We start from the raw sequence: 19,177 nt of genomic DNA, 5'->3' as shown, positions 1-19,177 counted from the left end.
GAAACCAAGAGGAAAGTGTTAGGAAATCTGGGCCTATCATTTCATGCTCTTGCTATGAGTCACAAGACTCCCCGGGGACTTGCACATCTCAGCAGAGAAGCTACTTTTGCTATTGAGTCTAAGTGCAGGTGAGCACTTTGTGGCTTGGAAACGGCTCAGCATTGACCAGACATAGACAGGTGATGTGGCTCACATGACATAGTATGCTATGACAGGCCTATTGTGCTGAGACAGATGAAACTGAATGCTATACTTCGAGTGCGATGCATCTACGTAATGAACCTCTGGCATTGTATTATGTTGTATACAGATGCTTTGCCTTTGCTGGTATCTCACTACCAAAGTGGTCTTTTGTCATGCAGATTGTGAGTACGATTACCTTGTTTAAGTGATATCTCTAGAGAAATTCCTGTTTTGCAAATTCATGGAATGGTCTCCTCTGTTGGAATTTCCTAATTAATCCGAAATTCTTATATGACTACTAGGCTATGAGCGGCCATCCTGCCAAGTTGAAGTAGAGTATTCCATAAGGGGAAGTCCTACGCATCTAAAGAAATTGCAGCACTGTGAAGAACTTTAGGATCAAGCAAGACAATTTGATTACAAGATTCAGAGCAAGATGGTATTCTATGTGGGTTCTGAATAAAACCAAAGAACGAGCTATATTGAGGGACAGGAATGATCTTATACATCTCCCGCAGGAACCAAATAGCAAAGACAATACATTGACGTTTAACACCAAGTATAATTAACAGTCTACAGCTGTGAAAAAACATTATGAAAATACATTGTCAAATTCTTAATTCTGATAATGTTCTCCCTAGGTTCATTACATCTAATCCTAGCATCACATAAAAGAGAAGCACCACACTAGCACCCACATGCATCAACCTATTTACGAAGTGCAAACGGTGCGAATCGGTAAAATCGGCCGTTTGCACTTCCTAAATACGTTTTTGGGATGCATCATGCATTTTTGTGAAAATCGCTATTTTTAGCGATTTCCAAAAATGCGATTGCTTTTAAGGAATCGCAAATTTGCGATTCCTTAAAAGCAATGCATGATTGTTTTTCTAATTGCGAATTAGCAATTAGGAGGTGCAAATTACCACGAGGTTGAACCTCGTGGTAATTTGCGAAAAGTTTTGAAAAAGCTCAAAAATGCATTTTTTAAACGTTCATGTTTCAGACACACATGTCCTTAGGACATGTGTGTGTGAAACATGCACTTCAAATTACATTTCTGGGGTGCAGGGGGGGTCCTTTGGACCCCCCTCTGCACCCTTGGAATGCATTAACAAATTGCGATTTTCAAAAAGAAACTCGCAATGTGTTGAAGCCTTCCCATTGATCCCTATGGGCCTTTTGGCCTATAGGAATCAATGGGAATTGCGAATTCGCACTTTGGAATTCGCATAATATTTGCGATTCGGTAAAAATTGCGATTTTTACCGAATCGCAAATAATTTGCGAAAATATACATGCATCCCATTTTGCGAATTCCAAATTGCGATTCGCTATTTTTCGCAATTTGGAATTCGCAAAAGGCTGGGATGATGCATGTGGCCGTAAGGGACAAATTGATGAAGTCAGAAGTTACCAACACATACATAAATGTGATTTGGACATTAAGGGGTTTTACATCTGTGGGAGTAGTAAAGGCTGTAAATCATGGAAAATTGTTGTTTCTTACAATGTACCATAATCAATTCCTCACTAGCAAATCGAATTGCGTTGGGCATATGTTAGTATGACCTTGTGCTGTTATATGGCGCCTGGGGACATTGTGGATAATGCAAAGTTAGCTTGAGCTTTGCTGCCATGATGCTGCTTTTGCGCACATTACTACATTACTTTGTTTTTGCAAAACTCTGTTTGTGCCTTTCACATGAGAATGGGCTGTTTTCGTGGTCTCTGCCTTTCCTGGAGTTTAGTCTGAACATGATGTGCAAGGTCAATAAACAATGCCCATTGTTATTCTGTTCTGGTCAGTCCCTAGCACCTAGATATAACATGCTACACACAGCTGCAGTACTGAAAACTTGGGCTTTGATATTACGTTGTTGCATGTTGTTTTAACACACTTGGAGAAAGCCGTTCCATGGAAAAGCGCTCTGCTGTTCCTATGTAAACTTTGCATCCAGGCTTTAGGGTATGGGGTCTGCTGTGAAAGTCCAGAGATCGTCCTTTTTATAAAATAAACTTCTTCTACGCAAGGGGAGGGTGGTTAGTCCTAAAAGCCCTAATGTCCACAGTCTTTATAAAATGACTTCTCCCTTTGTATTCTATGGAATTGTAACAATGCTAACTGTGCTTAGTTTATGCATTTTGCTGCTAGTAGTGGCACGTATACTGTATTGTAGAGCACGATAGGTAAAATAAACATTTTGAACTATTACAGTGACTCTGCCTATTCGCATTGTGGAAAAGTAGGAGTGAGTGAACGAAAGAGTATGCCTTATTGCGTGATTCCTGAGAGAGTCGGGAGTGTTGTGTTCTGGGTTGTTTAATCATTTATAGCTCCGTAATCTTTGGAGGAGAATGAATAAGACACTGTAGCTAATCGGTTTGGGATTTTGGGCACTTTTGTGGTAGGATGGTAGACATAAGGGTCCTGTTTTTCTGTGCATAGTTCTGTGTATATGCAGAATCCCTGCAACAGTGGATTACAAAAGATAGAGTGAACTATCCATCAAGCTAAAAAATAAGTACTGGAACATCTACGACATATAGAATGAGAATCCTCAATACTCTGTTGCACTCAATTTTGATGATAAGCATGAAAGTGATGACAGTTTGCTACATTATTCTGTTCTTGACAGGGTAAGGGAAAACATGCAAGGTGGAACTAGAGAGCTTGAAATGAGACAAATGTAGGCAAGGTACATTGTAAACTTAGAGACAAAGTTCTCTAGTGGTCTGAATTTGGATGAACAACTTATTGTATATTTAAGTTGAATATATGAATTATGGTTGTTCATCTGTCTTGAACTTTTAAAGCAGAAGTTTATGTAGATATTTTAATGAGGATTTTACATGGTTTTTCAGGGAGCACTGCTGAATATGGTTCCAGCTTCTCTCACAGGTTTCAGCCACACCATCATTGCGAGGATTCAGGATCAGGAAGTTCAAGGAAGTACTAGTATATTATATATATATACATATATATATATATATATACATATATATATATTTATTACCTACTGGCAATAGCCAGTAGGTATATATAGTCAGGACCTAGCTACCATAGGAAATCCGCAACATTCTATTGGGAATAACTTTGGCGCCAGTTGAGGAATTTGCGTGTAATTTTACAAAATTTTGGCCAGCTCCGCTCCGCTCCTTCCCTGAAAGTTTTAGGTGGATTCGTGAAGTGGGGGCTGTGAAAAAAGGGGGGTCCCAAAGCGTGTTTTCCCCATGTTAATTTCCTTAGGACGGTCTGACAAGTCTACAGCCCGAACCGCTGAACGGAATTACACCAAACTTGGCAAAATTGTAGGGACTGGTTCGCAGATGTGCCTTTGCTATATTTGGTGAAAACTGCTACAGTGCTTTTTATGAAAATTTACTTCAAAAACACATATATATCTATGTGAGCTTACCCGTACGCGTACCGTACGCGTGCACGAGCTGCATGCTGATTGGCTGCCACTGTCTGTCAACACTCCAAAACAGAAATTGTGGGCAGCCATCTTGTGCCTCGGTAGAGTGAGGTACAGGAAAGCAGAAAAACAAATGTGTAGAACTCGCAAAGCTGCCAGGGTAGAAGCACCCTGACCCCCTAGGCCTGCTCAGGAAGTCCCACAAGGACCCTCAAGGCAAAAAAAATAAAAATAAATTAAAAGTCGCGGGGTACGCGTACTGTACGCGTACGTACGAGCACGGTACGCGTACCCCGTGATTTAAAAAATACTAATTTCTTTTTGGGGCTTGGAGGGTCCTTGTGGGACCCCCTGAGCAGGCCTAGAGGGTCAGGGTGCTTCTACCCTGGCCGCATTGCGAGTTTCACACCTTTGTTTCACTGCTTTCTTGTGCCTTGGTTCTACCGAGGCACAAGATGGCTGCCAACACTTCCTGGTTTGGAGTGTTGACAGACAGTGGCAGCCAATCTGCATGCCTTACCAAGAAAGCTGCATGCTCATTGGCTGTCAACACTTTTAACCAGGAAGTGTTGGCATCCATCTTGGACCTCAGTAGACTGAGGCACAAGAAAGCAGAAAAACAAACGTGTTGAACACAAAAAGGGGGCAGGGTAGAAACACCCTGACCCCCTAGGGCTGCTCAGGTGGTCCCACTAGGATATTAATATATTTAAACGTTATCCACTAATAGAATTAGCATTTAAAATTTTTTGCAAATTCACTGAAAAAACTATAGGTTTAAGGCCTTATATAGTTAGGAATTAGCATTTAAAAAACCTTTGAAATTCACTGAAAAAACCATAGGTTGCAGGCCTTATATAGTTAGGAATTATCATTAAAAAAACTTTTGAATATATAAACGTTATCCGCTAATAGAATTAGCATTTAAAAAACCTTGCGAATTCAATGAAAAAACCAAAGATTTCAGGCCTTATATAGTTAGCAATTAGCATTTAAAAAACTTTTGAAATTCACTGAAAAAACCATAGGTTTCAGGCCTTATATAATTAGGAATTAGCATTAAAAAAAGTTTGAATATATAAACGTTATCCGCTAATAGAATTAACATTTAAAAAACCTTGCGAATTCACTGAAAAAACCATAGGTTTCAGGCCTTATATAGTTAGGAATTAGCATTTAAAAAACCTTTGAAATTCACTCAATAAACTATAAGTTTTAGGGGTGTTTTCACTCATACAAAAACCTTGAAATTGCTCCTATATAGTTAGTTGGACTAACTATATTTCGCGCACCCACAATCCACTGCTGATGATGTCACATATTACATTACAGTACCGCTTTTGTCCACCATAAGTGTGGCGGGGTATGCTCAGACGTGAGTCCCTTGCTCACTTTGCCACTGGATTCAAGCAAGTCGGGCTGAAGATGGCTGGAATGCCAGAAACCGGTCCTCGGAAGCTTGTTTCCAGTCCAGGGAAGGCATGGCTTGGCAGTTCGCGCTGGACTGGGTGTGAGTGTTTGATTGGTTCAGATTGTCAGGGCCCGCCTCGCAGGATTCAACTGATGAACAAAGGGGTCCACCTCCCGATGTTACCAACACCCTGAATATGAACACAGGGGGTTCGAACCACAAGGGATAAATAATGAAGAAAGACCGGGGAAGGGAAAGGGTCAGCAGGGACAAGGGATCTGAAATGACAAAGCATAGGGCATTATAAATACTGCTCTACATACAATACTACACTCGGTATTTCTCGCTAGAACTATAATACCTTATGAGGCTGTACTCATTCCTCCAACCTATATAAGATAGACCTAGTCCAGCTTCCTGCAACGAAACACACTAGTTAACACAATAATCATATGTCAGTAGAACACCATCCTAGCTCAAAAACCCATAAATGTACACACCATATAATGTGGAGATGGACTTTGTCATGACCCGTTTATAAACTGTAAGTTTCTTTACTTTGACCATAGAATAGTTCACTTCCCCAGTATTCTTTACAACCTTAAAAAGAGTTAGAGATATGTATCTCTGAAAGCACTCAGATTAGGTGTATTTCGTTTCACTCCTAGGACGACAGGAATTGTACTCCACAACATAGGAAGGCAACAGAGTTCGTGTCCACCTCTAGTCCGTTATCGTGAATACTTCAAACAAACGGTAACGTGTGGTTGCGACCACCACTACGCTCCGCTTCTTCCTGTGGGTTCAATAAATAATACACCAATCCGGCAGCGGGTAGTTGCGACCACCACTCTGCTCCGGTACTAAAGTCTTTGCCTGACACACGGTAACGTGTAGAGCCCTACAACGCTCCGCTGCTATCTAACATCCAGGAAATGCCTTCTGTAAACAACAACCTTCACGGCAACTAGTAGCGACCTGCCACAAAGTTCCGCGGAACGAATCACTCTACCGCTGTCCCTGAACTGGCATGCATCAGCCGATGCATTTCCTCCGGTTTGTATCGGACAACAAAAAACACACAAAAGAGTATCACGTGAGCTACGGCTCCCAGCGGCTCTCACTTTGACAACAGTACCTTAAGATGAGCGGTTATTTCTGCAACAGCATCGTTTCAACCGCGATCAGCAGCGCGATGCTAATAGCAGCCAGTACTTCTCCAATCAAAACCAACGAAGGACTCAGAATTACGCGCACCTTCCCCCCTGTCTCCTCTATCCATATACTTCCTGCAGCAAAGGCTCATGGAAGTCGTAGTCCATTAAAGTTTAGGTAGGCGCGGCAAGGCAAAAACCTGACAGAATGCCCTCCCCCCTAGCACCTCCTAGGCCCAGGCTTAGCAGGGAACCTCCGATGAAAGGACCGGCCAGCAGCAGGAGCATGCACATTAAAGGACGGCTCCCAGGAATCGTCTTCAGCAGTGTAACCCTTCCAAGCCACCAAATACCACAGCGCACCCCTACGTCGCTTAGAGTCCTTAATGCAGCGAACCACATACTCCAAACCACCATCACACAACACAGGTGGAGGTGTCCTCTGTTGAGCAGACAATGCAGGCTGCAACAAACTACTGTGAAAAACAGGATGGATACGAAGAGAAGCCGGAAGCTTCAGTTTAAATGCCACAGGATTGATCTGCTTCAGAACAACATACGGACCGATGTATCTGGGGTGGAACACCGAACGAAGTTTGAACCGGATGTCCTTCGTGGACAACCATACTCTGTCCCCCAACTGGTAATTTGGACCTTCACCTCGATGTTTGTCAGCCCACTTCTTGTAGACCGCCTTTGCTCGGACCAAATGCTTAGACACCTTTCTCTGTAGAGAATGTAAATGGCGGACCTGACTCAATACAGAAGGCTGACTACCCACTTCACAAGGGATGGTGATGGGCAATACTCGAGCATCAAATCCATAATTGGCAAAAAAGGGGGACACCCCCAAAGAGCTGTGCCAAGCATTATTATAAGCCAATTCAGCGAGCCATAACAGCGATACCCATGAGTCATGAGCCTCCGCAGCATAACATTGCAGGTACTTCTTCAGAGTTTGATTGAGCCATTCCGTTTGACCATCCGTTTGGGGATGGAAACTGGTTGACAACGTGGCTTTGATATGTAGCGCCAGGCACCAGGATTTCCAAAAACTGGCGATGAATTGAGGGCCCCTATCAGATATTATGACTTCCGGTATTCCATGGTAACGGAAAACGTTAGATAAGAGCAGCTGAGCCGTCTGACCAGCTGTGGGAAGGTTTCTGCACGGTATAAAATGTCCCATTTTGGTGAGACTATCCACCACTACTAGCACTGCCGTGTGTCCATGATCTGAAGGTAACCCAGTAATGAAGTCCATGCCTTTGCATTGTTATGTTATGTTATGTTATGTTATGTTATGTTATAGAGTTTTTTATATAGCGTGCAGCTACTCACAGGGAGTGTCCCGACGCTTTCCACCCTCAGCTCATAATGAAATAACACAACACAGCTAAAAACAGGCAACAAAAACAGAGCAAAAGCAGTAATGAACAGTAGTGAACACACTAAGAGTTAAAAAGCCAGGTCTTCAGGCCCCTCCTAAACTGGAGTAAATTAACAGTACTCCGCAGAGCGAATGGAAGCTGATTCCAAAGCTGGGGGGCTCTGCAGCCGAAAGACCGCCCTCCCGCACGATCCTTCCTCACCCGTGGAACCACAGCTCTACAAAGAGCTTCCGAACGGAGAGAACGCGCCGGACGATAGAAAGTCAGTCTCCTCTGCAGGTATCCCGCTCCTGAACCATGCAGAGCCTTGTGCATCAGGGTCAGGGATTTGAACTGGATCCTCTTCCTGATGGGGAGCCAATGGAGCGACTGGAGCAACCCAGACGCTCGGGCACGTCTCCCTAGACCAAAAATCGCCCGGGCAGCAGAGTTCTGCACCACTTGAAGGCGCTGGACCAGATAGTCGGGAAGGCCAAGAAACAGAGCATTGGCATAATCTAGCCTGGACCCGACTAGAGCCTGCACTGTAGTCCTCCTATGCTCCTCAGATAACAGAGGCAAAAATTTGCGGAGCATTTTCAATAGTCCGTAGCAAGTGCCGGCTAGGCCAAGAATGTGAGTGCGGAGCGAGAGCTGATTGTCGAGCTTAACGCCCAGGTTTTTGGCCACCACAGAGGACTGTACAGGAGGGCTCATGTCGGACGGCCACCAATGCTGCCATTCCGGATCGGCAACGCAACCAAAAAAAAGAATCTCAGACTTTCCCGAGTTGGCCCTCAGACCGTTCCGCTGGAACCAGTCGAAGACCAGTGCAAGGCAGTCCCGGACTCTCTCTCCCACAAACTCTTGATCTTTCCCGCATGTGAAGAGGAGTTGCGTGTCGTCGGCATAAGAGACGATCTGGGCCCCATACGCCTCTACCAAGGCCGCCAGAGGGGACATAAAGATGTTAAATAATGTGGGGCTCAACACAGAACCCTGTGGAACCCCAACTCCCAATGGCGGCATCTCGGCGGAGCTCTGGGAGACCCAGACCGTCTGGCGGCGGCCTTCCAGGAAAGAGGTAAACCACCTCAACACCGTCCCCCTCAGGCCGATGTCATAAAGCCTGGATAGAAGCGTCTTGTGGGGGACGGTGTCGAAAGCCGCCGAAAGATCTAACATGACCAGCATGGCCCTGCCGCCGGCATCGAGAGTCTCCCTGATGATCTCAGTCACCTCAATCAGAGCAGTTTCCGTACTAAAATTAGGTCGGAAGCCCGATTGAGATGGATGGAGCAGATTGTTGGCTTCCAAAAAACTAGAAAGGGCGCCGTGAGCATGTTTTTCCGTCAGCTTCGCTAGTGCAGGTAGCAGCGAGATAGGCCTGTAGTTCGCCAGAACTTCGGTGTCAAGGCCCGGTTTTTTTAGGAGGGGGATCACCATCGCTCTTTTCCAAGAGCTAGGGACCCGCCCCTCCCTCAGGGAGGCATTTAGGATAGGGTTGACTAAAGGGTTCACCACTGCCGCCATACCAGCCAAAAATTTGGCGGGGCAGGGATCAAGTGGCGAGCCAGATTTGAGGTTGGCCAACAACGTAAGAGAGGCCTCACTGGAAACAGTGGGGAAGTCGGACATTGGCATGGCTTCTTTGGTGTGGGCATTGGCATTTGTTTCCCCTTGCTCTGACATTGTAAGGTTTTAGCTCGAGCACACACCTCACACTTCCCCACCCACAAAGTCACATCTCTGGACAGTGAGTCCCACCAGAACTGTCTCTGCACGAGAAGCACCGTTTTCTTTACTCCTTGATGACCAGACATAGGTGAAGAGTGACACCATTCAAAGGCCTTTTTCCTGCTTTCCACGGTAGGCAGAAACAGTTTGTTTTGAACAAAAGGCAGACCATGTTTAAGAGAACAACCTGTACCTCTGCTACTGCAACTTCTCCATGCGGCATCAGTCTTTTGGCCTTTGATTGTCTCAAGGAACGTATTCGCATTAAGCACACATATCACCTTGTCCGGTTCTACTATGGCTTCCATCGGAGGATCGGGCTTCCCCATTACCGTGTCCCCCAAGCGAGACAAGGTGTCCGCCTTTCTGTTTTCAATGCCTGGACGGAAGGTGATAATAAAGTTGTATTCAGCAAAAAACTGCATCCACCTCATTTGTCTCTGAGACAGATGTCTGGCTGTCCTCATGTATTGCAAGTTACGGTGGTCTGAATACACGGTCACAGGATAAGAGGCCTACCATAGGTCCTGTCTCCACTCTTGAAAAGCCTTTTTTATAGCAAGTAGTTCTTTTTCCGCTATAGTATAGTTCTTTTCAGCCTGACTCAGCTTTTTTGAGAGGTACGCCACCGGATGCAGTTGACCTGTTTGTGGATCCCTTTGGGACAAGATAGCCCCCACAGCCTCATCCGAGGCATCAGCTTCCACAATGAATGGCAAGTTTGGTTGAGGATGCGCCAGTATGGGAGCGGAAACAAATGCCCTTTTTAGACAACCAAAGGCAGCGTCAGCTTCAGGTGACCAACAAAATCCCACCCCTTTTCTAAGAAGGCGAGAAAGAGGAGCTGCAATGTGCGAAAAACCATCAATGAATCTCCTATAATAGTTTGCAAAGCCCAAAAAACATTGGACCTCTTTCACTGTCTTCGGTATGGGCCAGGATTGAACTGCTTGCACTATTCTTTCGGCCATCTGTAAGCCTTCAGGACAAAGCATAACTCCCAGGAACTCCATGTTCTCTACTCCAAACTCACATTTACTGAGCTTACAAAACAGTTTATTCTCTCTCAACCGCTGTAAGACCTGTATGACATGCTCCTGGTGGATAGCGATATTCTCAGAATAGATCAAAATGTCATCAATGTAGACTACAACACTAGTATCCACAAAATCTCTCAGCACATCATTCAGGAAGTATTGGAACGCTGCCGGGTCGTTAAATAGCCCAAAGGACATGACGGTATATTCGAATAACCCGTAACGAGTCTTAAAAGCAGTCTTCCACTCATGCCCCTCTCTCATCCTCACCAGGTGGTGTGCTCCTCGGAGGTCCAGCTTAGTGTACACGCTGGCATTTATGACTTGATCTAACAGAACAGGAATGAGGGGGAGAGGATATCTGTTACGGATAGTGTTCTTGTTTAACATCCTGTAATCCACGCATGCCCTTAATTCTCCATTTGCTTTAGCAATGAAAAATAAAGGAGAGGCAGCAGGAGACTTAGAAGGCCGGATGAAACCTATAGACTGGTAGTGGTCCAAATATTCCTTTAAATGTTTTGTTTCAGGCACCGACAAAGCATACACCCGACATGTGGGCATAAGTGCTCCTTCTACTAGATCGATACAACAATCATAGGTTCGGTGAGGGGGTATCTCATTGGCCAGTTGTTCACTAAATACGTCCTCAAATGATTGAAACTCAGAGGGTAATAGCACCTCCTTTTCTGCCGCAGTAGCTACTTGAAAAGGAGCAGATAACCCTGTAGCCTGAGTGACATGATGCAATGACATATGTGTCTGACATTCTGCTGACTGGAACCGTAGCTTTTTCTCTTTCCAATCTATATCAGGGTTGTGATAAGAAAGCCAGGGCATGCCCAAAATGACCTCGTATTGAGGGGCCTCAATTATATTCAGAATCAAACTATCTCGATGTTCCCCTTCTGGTACCTCAACAGTTAACAAAACTTCTTCTGTTTGTTCAGTGATCAACCCTGACTTTAATGGTTTCCCGTCTACCGCCCATACTTCCTCGGGGTGTCGTCATGGTATACGTTTCAATGATAACAAGGACACCAAACCACTATCTATGAAATTGCTGGTGGCCCCTGAGTCAATCATTACTAACACCTGATGTTGGCTCTCCAAACACATTGACAATACAATGTGCGATACAGAATCCTGAATAACCTCACAAACCAATGAGGGAAGTTTCAGAGGTGCATGATCACCCCGTTCTCCCAATAACTCACTACCGAGCTCAGTGTTGGACACTGTCAATCTTTTCTTGACCCAACCCCCAGTAGTCTTGGGCTTGGAAGGACATTCCCTTACGTAATGACCTTTTTTCCCGCATTACATACACAATCCTTGTGTTCTGCGGGTTTCTCTCTCCTCTCTGGTTAACGGAGCCCTCACGGCTCCTATCTCCATGGGTTCATGGTTTTCAGTAACCCCCGGTGGCCCTTTCCTGATCGTGTACTCTAGCCTAGAAGAACCTCTGTCCCACTTCTTCCTATCCCCGCTTCGCTCTGACATCCTGCCATCCAACCTTAAAGAAAGGCTGACCATTCCTGCACAAGTAGTGGGTTGGGGATCTATTTGGGCGGTTATATCCTTAAGACCGTCTCTCAGACCCTGATAAAATATGGACATTTGTTTTTCCTCTGGCCATGATGATTCCGCCACCAACCTATTAAAGGTTGTTAGATATGTAACTAGCTCATTTCGCCCCTGTCTCAATTCAAGCAATTCTTTGTCTGCACTGAAAGTTGTTGCACGCCTATCAAACACTCTCTCGAACTCGGCTCTAAAAGCCCCCCAGTCCGATAGCATGGCATCATCCTTCCTTACTAAAGGAACAGCCCAATTTGCGGCATCGCCTATCATGTACGAGATGGCGAACGCCACCCTTGAATGGTGATTCGGAAAAGACGCAGGTTTGCACGAAAAATGCAACATTATTTGAGTTAGAAACACCTGTGTCTTAGAAGGATCCCCAGAATATCTTTCGGGACTTGGCAATGGTATAGGCGGAGGCACAGTGACCTGTATCCGGGGATTTTGTGTAGCGGCATCAAAAGGATTACCGGCTAACCTATCTACTCTATCCCTTAAGGCAGTGGTCTCTGCTCTAGAGGCTATCAACTCCTGCTGTACTAGCACAAGAGCTTGTAAAACATCCTCAAGGGTAGCCATGTTTATTCATCAAATTGAATCGGGCGACGCATTTAACTTGGGCGCGTAATTCTGTCAGGGCCCGCCTCGCAGGATTCAACTGATGAACAAAGGGGTCCACCTCCCGATGTTACCAACACCCTGAATATGAACACAGGGGGTTCGAACCATCAGGCGAGGGATAAATAATGAAGAAAGACCGGGGAAGGGAAAGGGTCAGCAGGGACAAGGGATCTGAAATGACAAAGCATAGGGCATTATAAATAATGCTCTACATACAATACTAGACTCGGTATTTCTCGCTAGAACTATAATACCTTATGAGGCTGTACTCATTCCTCCAACCAATATAAGATAGACCTAGTCCATCTTCCTGCAACGAAACACACTGGTTAACACAATAATCATATGTCAGTAGAACACCATCCTAGCTGAAAAACCCATACATGTACACACCATATAATGTGGAGATGGACTTTGTCATGACCCGTTTATAAACTGTAAGTTTCTTTACTTTGACCATAGAATAGTTCACTTCCCCAGTATTCTTTACAACCTTAAAAAGAGTTAGAGATATGTATCTCTGAAAGCCCTCAGATTAGGTGTATTTCGTTTCACTCCTAGGACGACAGGAATTGTACTCCACAACATAGGAAGGCAACAGAGTTCGTGTCCACCTCTAGTCCTTTATCGTGAATACTCAAACAAACGGTAACGTGTGGTTGCGACCCCCACTACGCTCCGCTTCTTCCTGCTGGTTCAATAAATAATACACCAATCCGGCAGCGGGTAGTTGCGACCACCACTCTGCTCCGGTACTAAAGTCTTTGCCTGGCACACGGTAACGTGTAGAGCCCTACAACGCTCCGCTGCTATCTAACATCCTGGAAATGCCTTCTGTAAACAACAACCTTCACGGCAACTAGTAGCGACCTGCCACAAAGTTCCGCGGAACGAATCACACTACCGCTGTCCCTGAACTGGCATGCATCAGCCGATGCATTTCCTCCAGTTCGTATCGGACAACAAAAAACACACAAAAGAGTATCACGCAAGCTACGGCTCCCAGCGGCTCTCACTTTGACAACAGTACCTTAAGATGATCGGTTATTTCTGCAACAGCATCGTTTCAACCGCGATCAGCAGCGCGACGCTAATAGCAGCCAGTACTTCTCCAATCAAAACCAACGAAGGAAGAATTACGCACACCTTCCCCCCTGTCTCCTCCATCCATATACTTCCTGCAGCAAAGGCTCATGGAAGTCGTAGTCCATTAAAGTTTAGGTAGGCGCGGCAAGGCAAAAACCTGACACAGATGCTCCGTCCATTACCACCCCCTTTTGTATCGCTATATAGGGAGCACCATTCTCAGTGTTAAAATCAGAGTGTTAGAACACATGGGGGCCATTGGTAAGAAAGATCTGAATTACCCAGTAGCACGGTACTTTGCCATCAAACATGGGGGTAAAAGGGATCTGTTACGATATTTTACATCAATTGTATACCCAACAATGTCAGAGAAGGTGACAGAGTCTTGAGACTTAGGCGACTTGAGTCTCGTTACATAAAAGACCTGCAAACCTAATCCCCTAACGGACTGAATTCAGGGGAAGAATTAACTGTTCACTTAATAATCCACATTTTGTAAAGCGCGAACCATCACCCGTTAGGGTCTCTAGGCGCTGAGGGCCGTCGGGAAGATTAAGCAAGCTATTGCCCAGAGTCACATGGTGCTGGGCTAATCTGCCGCCGGCCCCAGGGATCGAACCGTGATCCCCAGATTCCGGAGTCAGTCACCCTGGCCGCGGCGCCACACCTCTTAGGTTAATGAATCACTGTAGTCATTACGAATCACCTAATACTGTGTAGAGTTATTAAGTCCAGCTATGTTTTGTGTCTGTTATTTTAATTCTTTTTGTTATTGATATTAATGTGAAAGAATACATACACTGTTGCCGATACACGGCTTAATTCAGGAAATGTGGGAATTTGCCAGCAACCTGCATTATAGGTTGCCTAAGCCGATCCACGGCAAGATCGTTTAACGTTGGATACATGCCATCTTGTTAGCCTTTTGCAATAAGATCGTATGCAAAATGTCTTTTATAGTGCTTTGTTCCCACACATTGTTTACAAATGCAGGCATGCTTCGTTGGTCGTAATTTTGACTCTTTAAAAATGTTGCGTGTTTTGAATTACACCGGGGCGCCAGTCCTCTTTTCATTTCACTGAATGTTCTTTTTTGAGTAAATGGCGTTTTGTGGCACACACGATGTAAATGCACACTGACGAACGTAATCTACCAAAACGCGTCTGTGTAATAAACCGCACTACTGCAACTAACCCCGTGAGTGCTGCATATTTCTTTCTGGGATTCGGGAGAAAACCGAGCGTGCAAATTGACGCGGTGCATCACCGCGAGCGGCACCTGTCTGCAAAGTGCCCCGTCTTTTGATGCAACAAGGAGCGCAATGTATTTGATGGAGGCACCTACAATTGACAAAACATCTAATGCACTATCAGCACAGTTTGCTCAGTTGGAGAAATTATACGAAAGAGAGATCCGTAAGTGGTGGGAGGCCACATCCCTGCAGGGGTATATAGAAGTCGAAAGAGTCCCGAGGGGATTACGAATTTACACAGTACCAGCCTACGGAAATCCTGACCTTAAACTGCTCGAGGCATAGTCAGCCCACACAGCTCTGTCTTGCAGAGGAATGCTGGAGATTTTGGTCCAGTTTGCCTGGAGCGACAGAGAGAAGGCACTTAAAGAGATAGAGACATTGGAGGAAGAATTAAAGAAGAACACTGAACTAGACCTCCAAAACCAACTAAGAGAAGGTATGAAAAAGCGCCTATCGAAGTATGAAATCAAAATTAAACAGCGAAAGCAAGAAAAATTCGATCGGGACGAAAAGGATTATGCGATGGGGCGCATCCTAACTTTTGCGAAAAAATTTGACTAACCACGCAGGGAAGTGATGAAGAAAAGCCATACTACCACCAAAGAGAATCCACAAAGAGTAGAGACTTCTGAATCTGAAGTGACTGAAAATGAACAACCCGAAGATGAAGCTTCAGATCTGGGAGGAAGAATACATAAAACCCCTTTTCAGCAGGAGTTCAACATCATAAGGCAATCCTGGCTAAGGGGCGGAAAGAACAAACCCCCGGAGGCAGAAGAAAAACCAGGAGGGGCGGCAGGAAGAGGAAGGGCAAAAACCAACTTGCCCAGCAGGGTCACTCGCAGCAAGAAGGGAGGACGGTGGTAGATGGCGATGAGCAATTAACTATTATCAACCTCTCACCTAAGATCCTGACTGACACTGAGGAATCTGTACTGAAACTTGGATTAAGTTGTTGCCATCAAAACAAGATGGAATATACACAGACCAGGATAGACTTATTCAAATTTACACGTAAACTCAAACTTCATAAATTTTTTAAACTGAAACCAACTGCCAAAGAAGCTAGATTTATGAAGACACAAGGAAATGATACCGATCTCCTAACAGTCAATGAACTGACAACTTTGGAATTTCTTGAGGGTTTACGACAAGAGAAAGATCTAAACACTTCAATAAGCTTGAGCCAACGAGTAAGACAGATAGATGTGGAACAACAAGCACCTATTTGTGGTTTTAAGCCAACATCTCAGTTCCTTCCACAAATGCCATTTGATGCTATTGACACTTTTAGTGAGGCAGTAATGAAGAAACTGTAGAAATTCAGGGCAAACCCTACTCGTTCCAACAAATCCAATAATTTGACGAAACCACAGCAAAATGCGATCGAAAATCTAGAGAAAGACGATTCTGTGATATTTCAACCATCTGATAAAGGAGGTAATATTGTGATCATGTCCTGCGAACAATACACAGATGAAGCTTATCGACAGCTAAGAAATAGTGAATGCTATGAAATAACAACTAACAAGGCTTATCAAGATAGCATCCAAGAATTCACTGTGCTTATCAATAAATGGTTTGAAAAACGGATGCTGGACAGTGATGAACATTTATTCCTTTGTACTATGAATCCCACTTTGCCGTCCTTTTATCACCTGCCTAAGGTACATAAGGATCAGCTTAGACCACCAGCAAGACCGATAGTCTCCTAAATGGGGAGCCTGACTGAAAACTTATCAAAATTTCTAGATCACTATCTATTTGAAGCTGTGCTAAAACTGAAGTCTTATATTAAAGACACAGCAGACTTCATAAATCACATTGAATCTGTAGCCTGGCAACCATCTTATTGTTAAATGGCATTGGATATCACTAGCCTCTACAAAAATATTGATCACCGACAGGGTCTCCATGCCATCGTGTATTTTTTGAAGAAAAGGCCGTTAAAATTTGCCATCCATAACACAATGCTTTTGGAATTTATTGAGTTTTGTTTGTTTAATAACATTTTCGTTTTCCAGGGAGAACTGTTCAGACAAACCTCGGGGACCGCGTGGGCACCTGCTTCGCCCCCAGCTACGCAAACTTGTTTGTTGGCTGGTGGGAGGAGCAGGTGGCTTGGTCTCCTGCCAATGAAAACTTGCCGGAAAAAATTGTGTCTTGGAGCAGGTATATAGACGACCTGTTCCTAATATGGAATGGTAGTGAGAGTGAGGCCGCAAAATATATACATCATCTAAATGATAACACCTTGAATCTACACTTCAGTGGGGAGATTAGTTTGGTGGCAGCGAACTATTTAGATCTCAAGGTGGAGATAATTGAGGGCAAGATTATGACGGCACTTTTCAGAAAACCGACCGCTGGTAACAGCACGCTTCATGCGTCAAGCGGTCATCCCAAGAAACTAGTGAATAGTATCCCCTACGGGGAATTTCTTAGGCTCAAACGAAACAGCTCTAGAGAAAGTGATTTTAACTTGGCAGCAAGTGAAAGTATTGATAGATTCCTGGCTAGGGGTTACGATGCTGAATTGCTACAAAGTGCTTTGCAAAGGGCTAAATCCAGATCCGGAGAAGAACTACTGAAATCAGTTAAACCTAGAAATGAGACTAAACAATTCAGAATGATTACAACGTACTCGGAAGACGCCAATCTGTTAAGATCTATATGAAGAAAAATTGGCACATTCTGAGGACAGATAACATCATTGGATCAGACATTACTGCGGGTCCTTTAATAACTTTTCATAAAGCCCGCTCTCTGAAAGATAGTCTCGTACATAGTCATCTGGACAATCCCTCTCCTAGACAAGGAACTTTGAGCGACATGAGACGATTCTATCCTTGCGGAAAGTGCAAGGCTTGTGCCTTCAGTAGGAGGGTTCTCTCTTATCGCATCAAAGGATTGCCATTTGACAAAAGAATAACTAAGTTCATGACCTGCCTTACCACTCATGCTGTTTATTGTTTGATTAGCCCCTGTGGGCTTCGCTGCATAGGGAGCATTATTCACAGTGTTAAAATCAGAGTGTTAGAACACATGCGGGCCATTGGTGAGAAAGATCTGAATTACCCAGTAGCACGGCACTTTGCCATCAAACATGGGGGTAACAGGGATCTGTTACGATATTTTAGCATCGATTGTATACCCAACAATGTCAGAGAAGGTGACAGAGTCTTGAGACTTAGGAGACTTGAGTCTCGTTACATAATAGACCTGCAAACCAAATCCCCTAATGGGCTGAATTCAGGGGAAGAATTAACTGTTCACTTAGGTTAATGAATTACTGTAGTCATTACGAATCATCTAATACTGTGTAGAGTTATTAAGTCCAGCTATGTTTTGTGTCTGTTATTTTAATTCTTTTTGTTATTGATATTAATGTGAAAGAATACATACACTGTTGCCGATACACGGCTTAATTCAGGAAGTGTGGGAATTTGCCAGCAACCGGCATTATAGGTTGCCTAAGCCGATCCACGGCAAGATCGTTTAACGTTGGATACATGCCATCTTATTAGTCTTTTGCAAAAAGATCGTATGCAAAATGTCTTTTATAGAGCTTTGTTCACACACATTGTTTACAAATGCAGGCATGCTTCGTTGGTCGTAATTTTGATTTTTTAAAGATGGCGCGTGTTTTGAATTACACAGGTGCGCCAGTCCTCTTTTCATTTCACTGAATGTTCTTTTTTGAATAAATGGCGTTTTGTGGCACACACGATGTAAATACACACTGACGAAGGTAATCTACCGAAACGCGTCCGTGTAATAAACCGCCACTACTGCAACTAACCCCGTGAGTGCTGCATAATTCTTTCCGGGATTTGGGAGAAAACCGAGCGTGAATATATAAATATATATATATATATATATATATATATATATATATATATATATACAAAGGCTTTTATAAATGCAAGACATGCAAGGCGTGCACCCATGGTGTAAATACCAAGACATATAAAGATGGTTTTAGCGACGTGGAACACCAAATATCGCAAGTATTAACATGCAAAACCGAATATGCTGTGTATATCTTGCAATGTCCTTGTTCATTAAAATATGTTGGTAGTACCAAACTCCCTGTACACCAACGTATCTTGCAACATCTAAGGGCCATATCTAATGGGGATAACACCTACCCTGTTGCACGCCACTACCGTGATGTACATCAAAGCAATAATAACTCGCTCAAATACTTTGTAATTGACAGCATCAACACTAATAGACGTGGTGGGGATAGAGAAACAAAACTGAGAAAGCTTGAAACAAAATATATCCTCCTACTCAATACTAAGGCCCCAACAGGA

The sequence above is a fragment of the Lissotriton vulgaris genome, chromosome 2_1, assembly GCF_964263255.1.
Source record: "Lissotriton vulgaris chromosome 2_1, aLisVul1.2, whole genome shotgun sequence".
In the NCBI taxonomy this organism is placed as follows: Eukaryota; Metazoa; Chordata; class Amphibia; order Caudata; family Salamandridae; genus Lissotriton; species Lissotriton vulgaris.
This window is presented reverse-complemented; position numbering follows the sequence as displayed.